A 16,597-nucleotide genomic window follows, 5' to 3' on the forward strand; every position below is an offset into this window, starting at 1 on the left:
AGATGATGCTTAGTTTGTAAAAGGAGCAAGGGGCAGAAATTCAGAAAACGAATCTGTTGTTATTACAAATATACTCCCCTCCGCAGTATTATGCTAACAGAGATATCTGCCACATCACAGAGATACATTTTTTCCCTTGGAACAAAAGCCTGTTTTCTTTGTAATGTTAATCGTAATGTGGCTTTTAGAGGAAAATTAACTATTGATGAACCTTTTAGAAAATTTGTGAAATAGAATGCGTTGCACCTCGTTATGAAAACTTTTAAGGAAACTGATGGTTATTTTTCAAAATTACCTATCTGACCGTAAACACTTGGATGTCTACCGAAACGATTTTTTTTTACTGTAAAATTATAAATCTGTAGTGGAACTCAAGGCAGGGACTTCAAAATTTAAATTTTCTTTTTCATTTAAAAAAAAATACGGCCTGCTTCACGAATTTGTGTGTTGTCCTCGCGTGGGGATTCGTGCTGAATTTCCCTGAATCGTTCCAATTTTAGTATAAGTGCTTCTGAAGCGAGCCCTTGTCGTGCATCATTTCTAACACAGCACATTTTTGAGGGCATGGCTTTCTATTCTATGAAAGTAAGCTTGTGTGTCATTCAAAGAAAGCAGAAGCCACTTCAAGCCTTCAAAGCAGGAGGGATTTAATCCACGGAATTAGCTACATTGGTGACGAAAGATAGGCAAAGCCAACTAGAAAAAATTACACGTGGAACAAAGCGACCCAGAGATGAGCAAAAGGAGGAAAGCTATCCCAAACTGGGATAGAGAGTCAGAGAGGGTCAGAGCTGAGCTACCCAAGGTCAGGGGCCAGTCACCAGCTAGGCTGGCAAGTCTCTCTGAGGCTGGAGAGAAGAGGGAGAGGAAAACCACCTAGTTTCTGTTCCTCTAGCATTGCCATCTCTTGTTCAAGATCTTCTTGGGTCAGCTGGAGCCCAAAGTGGTGGACGTGGGAGCCTGGAGCGGCTGGGGCAGCCTGGTGCCGTGCAGGTGGTGGGGCCAGGAATAGACGGACGGGCTGAGGGGCCTGGGGGCCACACAGCTTGTCAGCTTTCCACTGGCATTATTATTTATTTTTTAAAGATCTTATTGATTGGGGCGCCTGGGTGGCTCAGTCGGTTAAGCATCTGCCTTCGGCTCGGGTCATGATCCGGGGGTCCTGGGATGGAGCCCTGCATTGGGCTCCCTGCTCAGTGGGAAGTCTGCCTTTCCCTCTCCCTCTGCTCCTCCCCCCTGCTTAGGGTCTTTGGGCTCTCTCTCTCTCTCTGTCAAATAAATAAATAAATAAATAAATAAATAAATAAAAAGATCTTATTTATTTATTTCACAGAGAGTGAGGGAGTATGAGTGGTGACCTGGGGGGCTGGCGAGCAGAGGGAGAGGGAGAAGAAGGCTCCCCGATGAGCAAGGAGCCTGATACAATGTGGGCCAATTCCAGGACCCCCGACCATGACCTGAGCTGAAGGCAGACGCCTAACTGATTGAACTGCCCAGGCGCCTTCCCAGTGGCATTATTTGCCTGGCCAGGGAGAAGGGGCAAGACTGTATAGGCCCCTCTTGGATAAAGCCTGATGAAAATTGAGAGAGGAGGAGAAAGCATGTTCCAGCAGAGAAAGAGAAAAGAGCCAGAGCTGGAGGACCGTCTCCTTCGGATCTCTCTTCCTCTATACTCTGGAGTCTGCAGATGTGTTTTCCGATTATTATTTTTATTTATTTTTTTAGTTTCTTCTGATTCTCCATTTTTTACTCCATACCTTTTAAAATTATGCCCAGGATTTAATGGGTCTCTCGCTCAGAAGTGGACTTGCGGGGGCATCTAGGGAAAAGTTCGTGGGGGCAGAATGTGCTGGAGGCCCAGAAAGATGCCCTGCTGCCTCTTCATGTTTGTGGGTCCCCGTGGCCTGTCCCCTCTCGTCAGCCAGCTGCCTATAGCCCTGGAGAGCAGGGAGCAGGGATCCAGCCCTCCAGGTCTCACTGCGCCCCTGCATACAGTAGGTGCCCAACACTTGAGAGTCAGGATTTGAAATCTGGCTCTGCCATTGACTAAATACTTGTCACTGAGGAAGGCCTTTGCCTCTGAATTCAATTTTCTCATTAAAAAATAGAATGGGGGTTCCTGATATTTACTCTGCATGATTTCTATATGAATGACTGATGGCATCTCTCAAGCATTTGCCCAGAACTTATGTTTTGATTATTAATCATTTTTAGTACATTGTTCCTGCTTGGATCACTGCCATAGCCTTCCCATGCACCCCCCTCCACCTGCTCTCCTACCACCCACTCTCTTTGTCCAGCACGGCAGCAGAAGTGATCTTTGCAGAATGTAAGTTGGATCTCTGTCTCGTGCCTGGCTGCAGTCCCACTGGGGCACCCATTACACGCAGGGTGAAAGCCAGAGTCTTTCCAGTGGCCTACAGAACTCTGTGTCACCTGGTTCTCATTATGGGCATTCGCTGTCTCCTTTCCCTCTGCCCCCCCCCCCAATGCCTTGCACTCCACCACTCTGGCCTCCTTGCTCTTCCCTGGGTGGGTGGGCTCACGAGCTTTCTCAGTGACTGTTTCAATAGCCTCTTCCCTGATGCCCATACAATGAACCCTTCAGCTCCCCTAAGCTTTTGTTCAAATGTCACCTTGTCACTGAGACCCCCCCTGACTCTTTTACTTAAAATCACACCTCATTCCCCACACATTGCCCAACATCCTGGCATTTCTGATCCTCCTTCATCTATTAAATTTCCCTTTTCCCCATCGCATGTGGCATTGTCTCACATACTTGGTGATGCTCTTGAGTGATGCCGTTGGAGAGAGACGTTGGGCTGCTTGTGCTGCTCTTCCTGCACAAGTGGTGGCTTCTGTGCCCTCGTCACCAGCATGGAAGGGCTGGTCTAGATGAGCTCCCACATGCCTCCGTGCTTTAAATACAATTGTGGAAAAAATAAATAAATAAATTCAATTGTGTTAGCCCACACACACTTTTTGAGAGGCCCTCCTCTCTGCAAGGGGATCACACCGGTATTTCCCCTTCCATATCTGACCCCATTGTCAGGATGGGGTCAGAGAGACTAAACTCTCAAATGAAGGAGAGCAAAGGGATAAGCTTTCCAAAGCACAGGAACAGGGCTCTCAGCAGAGGTATCTGGCTCCTTGCCGCTCTGCTCGGGGTACCGACATTTCTGCAGCACCTGACGTGGTCATTTCGTTGACCGGTGGAAGGACAACAAGATGCTGAGGGGACTAGGGTTCAAGTTCAACTTACGTCCTCCATAGATACAGAATAATATCTGAGCTCCGGGCTGTAGGCGCCAATCCATTCATCCACACGTCTGCCCCATTCACAATCCATTCATCCACACGTCTGCCCCATTCATTGATTTGTCCCTTTCTCTCTTAAGCCCACTGTCCTTGAGGCACTAGACATCTTTATAAGGCTGCTCTGGGTTGATTGCACTTGCTCTCGAATCATTCGATTTTTAAAATATTAGTTTTATTCTTTTCCCTCTTTAAGGTCTTGTTCATGCGGTTGGCTTAGCCCTCCATGTCTTTGCCTATCAAGATGGTCAGCACCCTTTCAGGTGCCTGGGACAGACACTGGCAGAGCTCATTATGAACGGTGGACATCTCCCACTCACCTTTGCTCTTGGTTAGGGGCACTGGAGTCGCCGACAGAAGGGCAGTGGGGTTTTCTGCAGATGCGGGGAATTTAGGCTTATAGAAGGGATTACTCATTTGCTAAATGAATGACCAAATGAATAAGCCCCTTGGTTAAATGATAGTCAGAAAAGACCAAGGGAGGGGCGCCTGGGTGGCACAGCGGTTAAGCGTCTGCCTTCGGCTCAGGGCATGATCCCGGCGTTATGGGATCGAGCCCCACATCAGGCTCCTCTGCTATGAGCCTGCTTCTTCCTCTCCCACTCCCCCTGCTTGTGTTCCCTCTCTCGCTGGCTGTCTCTATCTCTGTCAAATAAATAAATAAAATTAAAAAAAAAAAGGACCAAGGGAAGTAGAAATGAAGAAAAAGAATAAAACTTTGGAGATGAAGCGACCTGCCCAGCAAAGAAAAGTATCTTCATCTATATATTAAAAAAAAAAAAAAGGTATATGGGATGTTTCTCTATATAGAATCTCCCTCAACCCCAAACCTGTTGCAACTAGAGAGAAGGATGTGAAAGCCTTTCTCAATCTGTCTTTCATAACATGACGCTCTCTAAGGGGCTTACTCTGTATTTCAACCCCCATTAAGAAGATTTTTCTGGAGGCTACCACTCCGTGGGCGTTGGGAAGCTGTATGGGGTTTATCAGAGGACAGGACAGTCTGCCTTTCATGTATTCTACAGAATCGAAAAAGAATTGGTTGGTGGATCTTTATGGCAAACCTGACCTGGTGTTTGGGAGAAGATGCACGCAATTATTTCTAGCCTCCTACGATGCCACAGTGGGGGGAACCATTGTGCTATTTGGCAGTTGATAAATGGATAATTGATATTTTATAATGTAAGTTGTCAGAGTTTCCTTTAGGTAATGACAATAGACTATACCCAGCTACTTTTGTGGACCCTAAAAACATCATTGCTTGGGGCCAGATGTAATGTGCAATAAATAATTTAGCAACAGAGCTCTTTTCATTCTATTTACAGTAAGTTAGAATTCATCTCTGTGGCTAACGTGAAACACCACTTAGAGGATGGCAAAATTTAAATATATCTCCAGTGTAACGGGATGCTCACTGAAAGGGCTCCAAGAGTTCCAAAGATCCTTCGGACCCTGGGATTTCTTCTGCCCTCACATCGCGATGTGTTTCCTCTTTTTCCTCCTGCCTCCTTTTACTCCAGATTAACTCAATGCCTGATAGGTACATCAATCTGTTTGTATCTTGAAATACAGTTTTCACCTCCTAAAATGCTTTGCATAGAAACTATGGCACCTCAGTCCCACACAGTATGTTAATGTTTTATGTCTAAAGAGCTTTCAGATTCCACAGTCCTCACCATAATAATGCAGTTGGCCACAGAGATCCTTCCATAAATATGGAAAGCAAGGCTCAGAGAGAGCTTGGGCCTTCCCCAAGGTGACTTAATTGGTGCTGTCATTCATCCAAAATATTTTAGCAAGCACCTTCTACCAGCACGGTGTTGTCATCACAACGGATCCTGGGTTCCGATGTTGAAAAAGAGGAGATTGTCCCTGACCTCATCAAACTTAATCCTAACATTAAACTTAATCCTAACAGAGAAGACAGACATTTACTATTTATGCAAACGATGATTTCATCACAGCTGTGCGGTGCCAGTGGAGATTCATGGGGTGACATCTGAGCCCAAAGCAGGGAGACCCCATGCAGTCCTGGAGGCCGGGAGAAGCAGCACATGTACTTAGAATAACTGGTTCAAAGAGGGAAGGGGAGAGCCTGTCAAGGAGACGGACTAGCAAGCACAAAGACCCCGAGGTAGAACTTGTCTGAGCGTGAAAAGAAGACCTTTATCAAGGGGCAGAGGTCTCCTTCAGATCCACGCCTTTCGATGCCGGCTGCCAGGCTCTTCCCCTGCTGTAATGGAGAGTTTTTGTTGTTGCATCCGGCCTGGCTGTGGTCTAACAAGACCACCTCTACCACCCAGGAAAAAACTCTAACCTCAGCTTTAGGGTGCGGGCTGCTCTGTTACAATCAGTAACAACTCCTGGCAAATGCACCCAGGCTATATGAATGAATGGCAAATGATAACGGTGTTTATTTCCTGGAGTGGGATGGAAGCAATCATGTAATGATTGTAATACTCTCATAGCATGGAGTGGGATGGAAGCATTAGTGTGGTAACATTGCCCAGTGAGTAACGTTAGCTCACACTTTGATAGCACTTTCATACGGGGTTGCCTCTCAGCCTGTCGGCCGTTGGAGTGGATACAATCATCCCTATTTTACAGTTGAGGTTACTGTTGTCAGAAAGTTGAGTTTTCTTGCTTGCATGGCTCCTTTGTCGAGAGGCAGAACTTTGAATCCACTCCCTGTGCCTCAACTGTTTTATTTCCTGTAATCCAGCATGAATCCTGGGCTCCCCGCATCACAGCTCTGTGACATCGGGGGTTACTTAACCTCTGTGCATATCAATGTTCTGCTTTGTAGAGGGAGATAACAATAATACTGACTCCCAGGGTTAATGCGATGATGAAATGAGTTCATGTATGGCAATGGGCTTAGGACTGGGCTGAGCACATAGTAGAAACCAAGCGAGTGTTAGCCGTACCATGGATATTCACTGCTCCTATTCTTTTTTTTTTTTTTTTTTTTTTTTTTAAAAAATTTTATTTATTTATTTGACAGAGATAGAGACAGCCAGCGAGAGAGGGAACACAAGCAGGGGGAGTGGGAGAGGAAGAAGCAGGCTCACAGCAGAGGAGCCTGATGTGGGGCTCGATCCCATAACGCTGGGATCACGCCCTGAGCCGAAGGCAGACGCTTAACCGCTGTGCCACCCAGGCGCCCCCACTGCTCCTATTCTTGTTTCCAGAAGAACTTGGTTCAATATTATAATTTTATATTGATAGCATCTGACCCTTCTATCAGCTCACTCTGAAACTAAAAATGAGTTAAGATGACCCCGGGGTGGGGAGAAAGAAAGGTATTCTTTCTTCTTTTTTGATAAATGGAATCTATTAAAATTGGATTAATGGACCTTGAACTTCAAGGGACCTTGAGCCCTTAGGCTAAAGGGATCACTCCCTTTTCTACCAAAACTGCCAGCCACAACACAGGTAGTTTAGGTCATTCCTTCATTCATTCCTTCATTCATTCCGTCTTCTACAATATAACATGCATGGAACAGTTAAGGTTTGACACACATTGTTCTAGATACAGCAATGAGCAAAACAGGCAAAATTTCTGCCTTCATAAGACTTACATTTTAGTCAGGGGGAGAAAGAAAGAAGGAAGAGGGAGAGAGGGAGGGGAAGGAATAGGGAGGGGGGAGAAGGGGAGAGGGAGGGGAAAGAAAAGAAAACCATGTTCCCTGATAACCATGGCATCGGAGAGACGTGAAGCAGGAAAAGAGAATATGGAGTGCAGGGTGAGGGTGCTTTAAATGCAATGACCAGTGTCACCTACCAGGAAGGCGACATTTGGGCCAGGACATGAGATCAGCAAGCGGCCCACACAGCTCCCTGGGTTAATAGCATCCTAGACAGAATATTCCTTGTGTGTCCTCTAATAGCTTTATATTGATTTCTCTGAGGAAAGAACCCTACCTTTACACTTAATTAATTAAGTAATGATTTTCATTCATTTATTAGGTATTTGATGATTACCTGCTTTGTTCTCAGCCCTGTCCTGGGTGCTGTGGCCTCAAATGAACAATGCTCCATCCTGGCAATTACTGTGTGACACACATGTAGCATCTTCAGTGACAATGCTTTGCGACAGAGACTACAGCTCAGGGAACAATGGGAAGGAGGGGAGATATTCCTGAATACCAAAGGTGAGGCTGAGAAAGCCAGGGTTTGGGGCCTGGGGAAGAGTCACAAAGGATGTGACAGTCAAATAAGCCTTAATAATTGGAGGGAACTTTATCAGGAGGACCAAGGGAGGAAGGGTATTCCAGGCAGACGTTCATGCACCCTCAGGGACACAGTGGGGTCCTCTGGTGGCAGGAGCAAAGGATGGGAGAGGGGTATGGTAGGAAAGAGGCTGAAGACATCAGGGGCCAGAGCACATGGGGCCTTGCAAGTCATGATGAAAGTGTGCTCTTTTCTGCAGCAGGCCAGGGTCATGGAAGAACTTTGATTAAGAGCAGGGTGCGATTACATTTCTTTGTTGGAATGGCCACGTCCATGGCTGTGAGGTGGGAAGGACTGGTTTTCTACCACTGCCAGGTCATAGGACTGGAGACCAGATCTGCTGACAATGGGAGGGTTATGAAGCCTGCTTGGCAGAGAGATGAAAGAGTTGGTGTTGGGTTCTAGATGTCACGAGGAGGTCAATTCAGCAGGACCTAATGATCACTTGGCTCAGAACATGAGGGAGGAGACCAGGAAGTAGCTTGAGCTTCTGACGTGGGTGGCCAGACAATGGCGAATGAGTCTCTAAGATGGGGACTCTGAAAGATGGTGGGTTCAAGTTTGGACGTGCTGACTTTGAAGTTCTCCAGGGACACCTCCAGGCAGTTGAAGACAGCTGTGGATTAGGGTCTGGAGCTCATCGCAGCAAGCAGCATCACTGTGTGTGATCCCTGCACCCCATAGGAGCAGATGGCCCTGGACTGGGTCCTATTTCAGGGTTCTATGACTTACAAAACCCTGTACTATGGTGCCTTCCCGCAGCATGCAGGTGGAAGTGGCTTGTCTCCAACGTTCAGGCATCATGTTCTCAGTAACAATTTTAGAGCATTAGGCATGTGCCAGATGCTGTTTTGAGAGCTTGATGTTAACTTTCATGTTTGGATCTTCAACTGCTGTCCAAAGGGTCAGTACTCACTTTATTTCTATTTTATAGATAAAGAGACCAAGGCTCAGAGAAGGAAGTTAACTTGCCCAAGGTCACTCCACTAACAGTAGAATTAGGACTCAAACCCAGATCAAGTTATAGAGCCTATACCCTTACCTATGCTTTACCACTTAAGGTTTTGTTGTCATTGTTTCGTGTTTTATTTTGTTTTTTGATGTTTCACTTAAAAGAAGGAGGCAGGGTGGAAACTTCCATTATGTGAAAATAAAGTGTTGCTGACATATTCACTATAGAAAGAGTGCTTAAAGGAATTTTGGTCTCACTTGGGTTTGATAATAAGTTCATGGACACAAGAAATAAGGCTTTGGGTCTCCTCAAGGGTCTCCCTAGCTCATTTACTGATCAACAGACATTTAATGAGTATCAGCAGGCATGAGGGGGATGCTGGGAACAACGCAGTAGACAACATAGATAGCACTCATGCCCTTGGAAAGCTTACCAGAATGAGAAACCAAAAGTGAGTTTACTGTATTGTCCCCAAGATGAGGTCCTTTCTACCACATTTAGAAACTGAAACCTCAATACCAATTTGCCTAGATTCGTTGTGGTAACCTAAGACCCCACACCATTCTCTGACAGGTCTTGTGTTAAGGATCACTGTCAAAAACCAACAGACCTTCAGCAGGAGGGTGGAGTAGGCAGGGAAAAAAACTCTGGAATGGAAAGGATGATATTCAAATTGATGACTGTTGTTTTATTATCATCAGTAATGATAGCTAGCACTTTCGTTACATTTTAGAGGTCATCAGAAAGGGCATTATCTTACAGCAATGCTGCAGGATTACTGTTATTCCCATTTCATGGATGAGGGCAGTGAACCTCTCCGATGTAAAGTGATCCACTGGTCAGTGGCAAAGCTGGGATGCAGGTGTCCCATCCCCAAGCCCCTTGTCCTGGCAGAGTACCTGCCTGTCTTTCTATTCCAAAGGTCTTGCTGAGATTGCCTTCCTGTGCCATGTTTTCACGGCTGCGCAGGGGAGGAAGATGTGCAAGAGATTTTTGAGAAGTTTGCTGTGGAATGTTACCACTACTTTTCAGCCTCCATGGCCCCAGCTCCAGCAGCCCACCCGGAAAGTCAAGGCTGTTGGGGATAAGTTGTTGTCTCCACTGTTTCAGAGGGTGAGGACAGAGGAACGTCATGTCCCTGGGCTTTGTAGTTTTTGCTTTTTCTTTTCTGGAGAAGACATGTTGCCTCGCTTTGGGGCAGATACTTTCTTGATGAGGTATATTGCACTCCAGGAAGCTCGTGGCTTAATTCAGAAGCAGGGAACCCCATGCAAAGTGAGGTATAGGATGATCTCTCCCGGATTGTCACAGCAGGAGCTTGGCTTCCCCTGAAGATGCCACCACCAAGACCGTGAGACTGGCTGGGGTCCCTCCAACCAAGATCTGTCACATTGTGCGCCATGTGTGACTGGACCCAGGGAGCCCCCTGGAGCTGGCATATGTCTCCCCTGCAGCCAGGCGTGTTGGGAGGACGGCTTCTCTGCTGTGTTACATGGCAGAGCCCTTCCCCTTAGGCACATGAGGCAATGGACAAGGCACCAATTTTCCTGCTTCCAGAACAATAGGAAACTCACTTCACCCCACAACGATATTCGTGATGGCAAAGGGCAGCAAGGGCTCTCATTTTTCCTTTAAAAAGTGGTTCTTTTTTGTCTTTTTTCTTGCTAGTGTTCACGAATACATATGTATGCTTCCTGAGATGGAAAAGCTTCAAAATTGTGTTACAACCCAACACATAAGCCAGAAAAATCCCTAGGGAACAGTGAAGGGGGCTACAGGGCGATGCTTCATTCAGCAAAAGTTTGCGTATAGCACGCGGAATTTATTGCTCCATTCTTGTGCTAAATATTTCATATCCAAATATATACCAGGAAAGTCCTTTTGGTGGTTATGTTCCAGATAACAGGGTGATTCCCCTTGCTTTTTCCTGGGTGGCCGCTGATCCAACCCAGCAGCAGAACGGTACTCCAGATTGGCAAGAATTATCTGCACACCCTCTGTGTCCTGACAAAATGAGAATTGCTATGAGCTAGTTAAGAAGTGTAGCCCACAGTCCTTACAAACAGGATTACATCTGGTTAGAATTGTGCAACCCACTCTTAGAAAGTCATTAAACCAACTCTAAGTCCCTGTAGGTCAGGACTCACATTGTATTTGCATTTATATTCTTGACAGCTAAAGAGGAAACTGGATCCTAATCCGCACTAGTGACTATTCCTTGCATAAATAGATAGCGAACGAGAACTTAGCACGTTAATGTTATATTCAATACTGCTTTCTACTAGCACACTACATTTAACATTAAAACATTGCAAGATATGGTCCAATCAGCATATAGACCCATAACAGTTTAACGTAAGACACATTGTAGTCCTCTGATAAGAATCTTTATAGAAAAGTTCTCAGGGGGGGCACCTGGGTGGCACAGCGGTTAAGGCGTCTGCCTTCAGCTCAGGGCGTGATCCCGGCGTTCTGGGATCGGGTCCCACATCAGGCTCCTCCGCTGTGAGCCTGCTTCTTCCTCTCCCACTCCCCCTGCTTGTGTTCCCTCTCTCACTGGCTGTCTCTATCTCTGTCGAATAAATAAATAAAATCTTTAAAAAAAAAAAAAGTTCTCAGGGAATAGGATATTTGAATTGATTTCTGAAGGGTTATGAGAAAGTTTTGGTATACTGTTATAATTTGGGATGGATTTATATGCGTTTGCCTGTCCCACTAGACTGTTATTTCCTGGGAGGTGAGGAATCAAATGTTATTTAACTTTTTTTGTTTCTAAAGCACGTCCCGAAGGCAGCCCTGCGAGTCAGTGTGTCACACTGGAAAGAGCTGCCATTTAAATCATACTACTACGACTCGGGAAGCAGGATTGCATATAATGTAACTAGCCACCACCAAAATGGGTTCTGAATGCAGATACAAAGATGACATCTGGTGTCGTCTTCTATATTTCGGCTAGTTTTTCCTGAATTTCTGTCTTAGGTACTGTCACCTTCCCAGGGTGAAGGACATCAAGGACCATCTGTTCCCACTGAAGTGGTTGGTCATGAACTTCCTGGTCTGGATAGATCCTGTGTAGTTCATGATGGCGGCTGAGCTTCAAGCAGCCAGGGAGGCAAAGAGCTGCAAGGCATTTACTTAATGATCTATTTCTCCCATTGCCTGGGAGCCCCTCAAGGGTGGCAATGACCATTTCTGAGGAGGCTCAGCCACAGCCTCCACTGTTTGCTTAGGAAGGGCCTGCCATCCAGCGCATATGCTAATGAATTACGCTTATGATATCATTTACATTCCAACTGACCTATGGCAAATGATGATGGGGTAGCCACATCTTCAATTTCTTTCTCCTTTTGGAAATCTAATTGTAAGGGTTTTCTTTGTGTGTTGGGAGGAGGAGGGAGTTGGAAGGGCAATAGCTTCTTTGCTAAATCTGGAAATAAATTCACAGACGTGCTGTAGATGAATGATCTTTTTTTTAAATAATGGAAGTTCTCCACTTTTAAATTGAATAATATATAGTTACTGACAGAGGTTAGAAATGTTAATTAAGTCCAAATCGAGATATTCAATCAGATACCTATTATGTAAGCTTAATTATTTAACTTTTTTTAGTTATCTCATGCTGACTCATGTTCTCCATTAGCTGTCTTTCAAATCACAAGCTCTTCTGCTTGTCAAACTTTTCAATGCCTGGAGACTTTTCTATTTCATCTGCCTTCTCTTGTCAGATTCTTTGCGGTTTTCTCTGTCTCCCAATTAAACACTAACACTGATTCTTAGATAATTCATTCAAATACTCAGGAGCTCAGCAGTCTAGGAAGGAATTTTAATGACAAGGGAACACAATCCTGATTTTCTTCCTCTCATCTCTGAACATTTGGATTCGCCAGGCTTGCTGTGAAACCGTGTGTGCCTTTATTTAATGGCTGGAGAGTTTGTGCCTGACCACGTGAGCTGGGAGGGAAGACAGAAATGAAGATGTCGCAGCAGTTAAAAATTCAGAGAAATGCAGATCTTGAAACAATTTCAGAGATTCACACGTATAGTCTCATCTTTTGTAAGTCGGGGGCTGAGACCCTCAGATGGAGAGATGCCCGGGCTCACGCAGGAGTTCTAATTCTCAGCCTGGTGACCTCTCATCAACCATCTGTTGCTTTGGGGTTTATGCATTGGGATGAGGCCACCATTTGATCCAAAAAGACAAATTCAGGTGCAGTGGGGCTGTGATATTGGGCCTCCTGCTTTGAGATCTTTTCTGAATTTCCCTCCATCTTTCTTTGTGTCTAGGATCCCTCGCTGGAGTAGTGTTCTGAGGTCTAGACAGGGCACAGACTTGAAATCCAAACTCAGAACAAAACCGTTCATTTGAAACAAGAATAGATAGCAGCCATGTTGAGAGCTTGCTTTATCTCCAGCCCTCTTGAAGCTGAACTTAAAACTTTTCATAAAGATATTTTACTCTTAAGCAGCCAACTGGCAACACTTAATTGTAAAAGATGTTTTTACTTAAAGAGCTCAAAACAGAGTTGGCTTGAGAGAAGTGAATAATGCCACTCGTTCACCTGTTACTGGCTATTGGCTGAGGTTCCATGAGTACAAATTATTTAGAGAATACCAAGTGGTAATGGACATGACTCTGGCTATGAATTGAGAGCTCTACCCGGGGTATTTCTAAGACCAGAAAAAGCTGTTTAAATAAAACCAAACAAAACACTTCTTAAACTTACTACGAACTATTCCAGTATTTCACATTGTTTTATAAAGACAGATCCTGGTTTAATATTTTTTTAAGACTATTGAATGGACAAGACCCACTGCCTTTTATTGAGCATCTGTTACATGCTGAACCTCTGTTAGTGCTTCATACTCTCAAACTCTTCGGGGAAATATTTTCTTTTTCACTGTATAGATGAGAAACTTCAGGTGCAGTGAAATTCACTGTTTCAGGGTGAAAAGGTATGTGCCTTGCAGGGCTCAACCTCAGATCTCCTCTCTCTCCAGAGTTATCTGTTGTTAGTGTTCTTTCCCCTGATCAGACTCAGAGTCCCCCTCAAGACAAATCCCGTGGGGATCTGAAATTTCAGCGGAGAGGCTTCTTCCTCAAGAGAGCCTCGAATGCATGTTTGGGCCACTTATGTCTTACGTAACACATGCATTCACCAATTATTCACTTATTTGCTATCCACGGAGTGTGGGCATATTCCCGCCACTGTGCTAGGTTCCAGAGAGGGGCCAGAAATGTCTTCAAGGAGCTCAATGCCTGAAGCTGGATTAGGTCAAGGTTTATTCATTCATTCTTTCATTCATTCATTTTAAAAAATTTGTTCATCTTTTCTTTAGTTCGTTCATTCATTTGTTGCCTCTGGGTGTCCAATTGCTTCAGGAACAATTATTGAAAGGTCTATTGATGTGGTTTTGCATCTCTGTCAATAATCAGTTGAGTGTCTTTGTCTCGTCTATTACTGGGGTCTCTGCCCCACTCCAGTAACCCATGAATCTATCCCTGACCACTACTGCACTGCTTTGATTACTATAGCTCCTTGGTAACCCCAATCACAGGGAAGAGTGATTCCTCCCACTTTGTCTTGTTCAATATTGCTTTACCTGTTCCAGGGCTTATACCTTTCCATGTAAATTTTAGAGTAATTTTGTCCAAATCTAAAAAACTTTCTGGAATTTTGATAGAGATTGCAGTGGATTCCAATCCATTTATTTAGGTCTTCTTTGCTTTCTTTTGCCAATAGTTTATAATTTCCACCAAACAAATGCTGTACTTGTTTTAAATGCATACTTAAATATTTATTTCCTTTGGGACAATTGTAAATGATATTGTGTTTGTAATTTGGAACATTTTTGTTGTTCATATGTATAAATATGACTTTCTTTCTGTTGATCTTGTATCTTGTCACCTTGCTGGAATCACGTATTAATTCGAATTTATTTCTCTTGTAGATTCCTTGGGACTTTCTATGTAGAAAATCATGTCATCTGCAAATACAGGAAGTTCTCTTTTCTTCTTTTCCAATTTGTGTGCATTGTGTTTCTTTTTCTTTTAAAATATTTTATTTATTTGTCAGAGAGAGAGAGAGAGAGAGCATAAGCAGGGGGAGTAGCAGGTAGAGGGAGAAGTAGGCTCCTTGCTGAGCAAGGACCCCGATGTGGGACTCAATCCCAGGACCCTGGGATCATGACCTGAGCTGAAGGCAGATGCTTAGCTGACCAAGTCACCCAGGCGTCCCTGTATTTCTTTTTCTTGTGTTATTGCAGAGACTAGACCTTCCAGTACCCCCTTAAGGTGGAGGTGCCCTTAAGCACCTAACACCAAATGCTGGTGAAGATGTGGAGAAACCGGCTATGCATACATTGCTAGTGGGAATGCAAAATGGTATAGCTGCTCTGAAAAACAGTCTGGCAGTTCCTTAAAAAACTAAACATGCAACTATCATAGTACCCAGCAATTGTTTACTAGGCATTTCTTTCAGGAAATGAAAATTTATGTTCACATAAAATCAGTATATTAATGTTCATTGCAGCATTAGTTGCAAGAGCTGAAAACTGAAAATAACTCGGATATCCTTCAATATGTAGACAATTGTACAAACTCTTATTCCCACATGCCGTCATAGCCATTATATAAGCATCAGCAACAAAAAGAACTATTGACACATGTCATGTCACAACTTGGATGAATCTGTAGGGAATTACGTGAAATGAAAAAAGCCAATTCCAAAAGGTTGTGTACTGTATGTTTCCATTCATATAAGATTCTGGAAGTAATATTTAAAACAGATTAGTGAGCCAGGAGTTAAAAGGGGGTTGAATGGGTTGTGGGTGTGACTGTGAAGGGGCATCATGTAGGAACTTTGGGGTGACGGGAATGTTTTGTATCTTGACTGTATCAATGTCAACATCCTGGTTGTAATATTGTAACACTGTTTTGCAATGTCATTGCAAAATTGCAAACAATTGGGGGATAGTAGGTAAAGGTACATGAGATCTCTGAATCATTTCTTATAATTGAATGTGAATCAAAATTATCTCAAATTGGGGGTGCCTGGGTGGCTCAGTCGGTTAACCATCCAACCCTTGATTTCAGCTCAGGTCGCAATCTCAGGGTGGTAGGATTAAGCCCCTGAATCGGGCTCTGTGCTCTGCAGGGAATCTGCTTGAGATTCTCTCTCCCTCTGTACCCCCTCCCCACACACAGGCTCTCTCTCTCTCAAAAAATAAATAAAAGCCTTAAAAATTATCTGAAATTAAAAGTTTAATTTGGAAAATCCTGTGTCTGAATGTGATATAAAATTGTACAATGCAAACATTAATTATAGTTTTTACTTTTATCACCGTTACTAGTACAAGTAACATTATAGAGAGAGGTTATAGAGAATAAACATGAAGTAAAGGATGAGAAAGAATTAAAAATACATATACCATCACAAAGCCTTGGGATGACAATTTTGATCTGTAGTTGGAAATGGAGCGAGGCTGGCTGGAGAGTTTTCTGGGGTTGGCTGCGCTCTCCTGAGGACGCCATGAACATTCCTAGTTCATGGGAATAGAAGCTGGTGAAAGGCGGGCTTAGGGTGCCCATTCTTAATTAAACCACATGAGGAATGCTAATAAAGTTTGCCCAGACATTTCCTTCCTAAAGTAAGGGAAGGAAGGTGCAAATTAACAAAGGCATACATGCATTCAAGCGCAGTAGTGACATCATATGACGGACTCTAAGAAGTATGGGCTTTTGGAGACAGTGAGTAAACACAGAGACCCTTAGGCAGGGAGTGACCTGAGAAAACCACATCTCATGCTGGCTGTGCTGTGAAGACAGAGAGTGGACAGGAGCAGATCTGAGGGCTGAGTCATGAGCCAGGGTTTATGCAGAATCCAGGTAAGAGATGAAAGGGGCCAGGAGGTGTCTGTTTCTGAAGAAGAAGGCCTGTTTCTTTTCTCTTTTCTTTTTTTTTTTAATATTTTATTTATTTATTTGACAGAGAGAGAGACCCAGCGAGAGAGGGAACACAAGCAGGGGGAGTGGGAGAGGAAGAAGCAGGCTCCCAGCAGAGGAGCCCGATGTGGGCTTGATCCCAGGACTCTGGGATC

The 16,597-nt window shown here is 44.3% G+C and overlaps 1 non-coding gene across 1 annotated transcript; it reads right to left on the reverse strand.

The window, feature by feature from the left end:
• Positions 1 to 416: 416 nt before the first annotated feature.
• On the reverse strand, positions 417 to 524 carry LOC117802109. The gene has a single exon (XR_004625165.1). It is a non-coding gene; the product is annotated as a U6 spliceosomal RNA (small nuclear RNA).
• Between the last annotated feature and the right edge of the window lie 16,073 nt (positions 525 to 16,597).

The sequence above is a fragment of the Ailuropoda melanoleuca genome, chromosome 4, assembly GCF_002007445.2.
Source record: "Ailuropoda melanoleuca isolate Jingjing chromosome 4, ASM200744v2, whole genome shotgun sequence".
Lineage (NCBI taxonomy): Eukaryota > Metazoa > Chordata > Mammalia > Carnivora > Ursidae > Ailuropoda > Ailuropoda melanoleuca.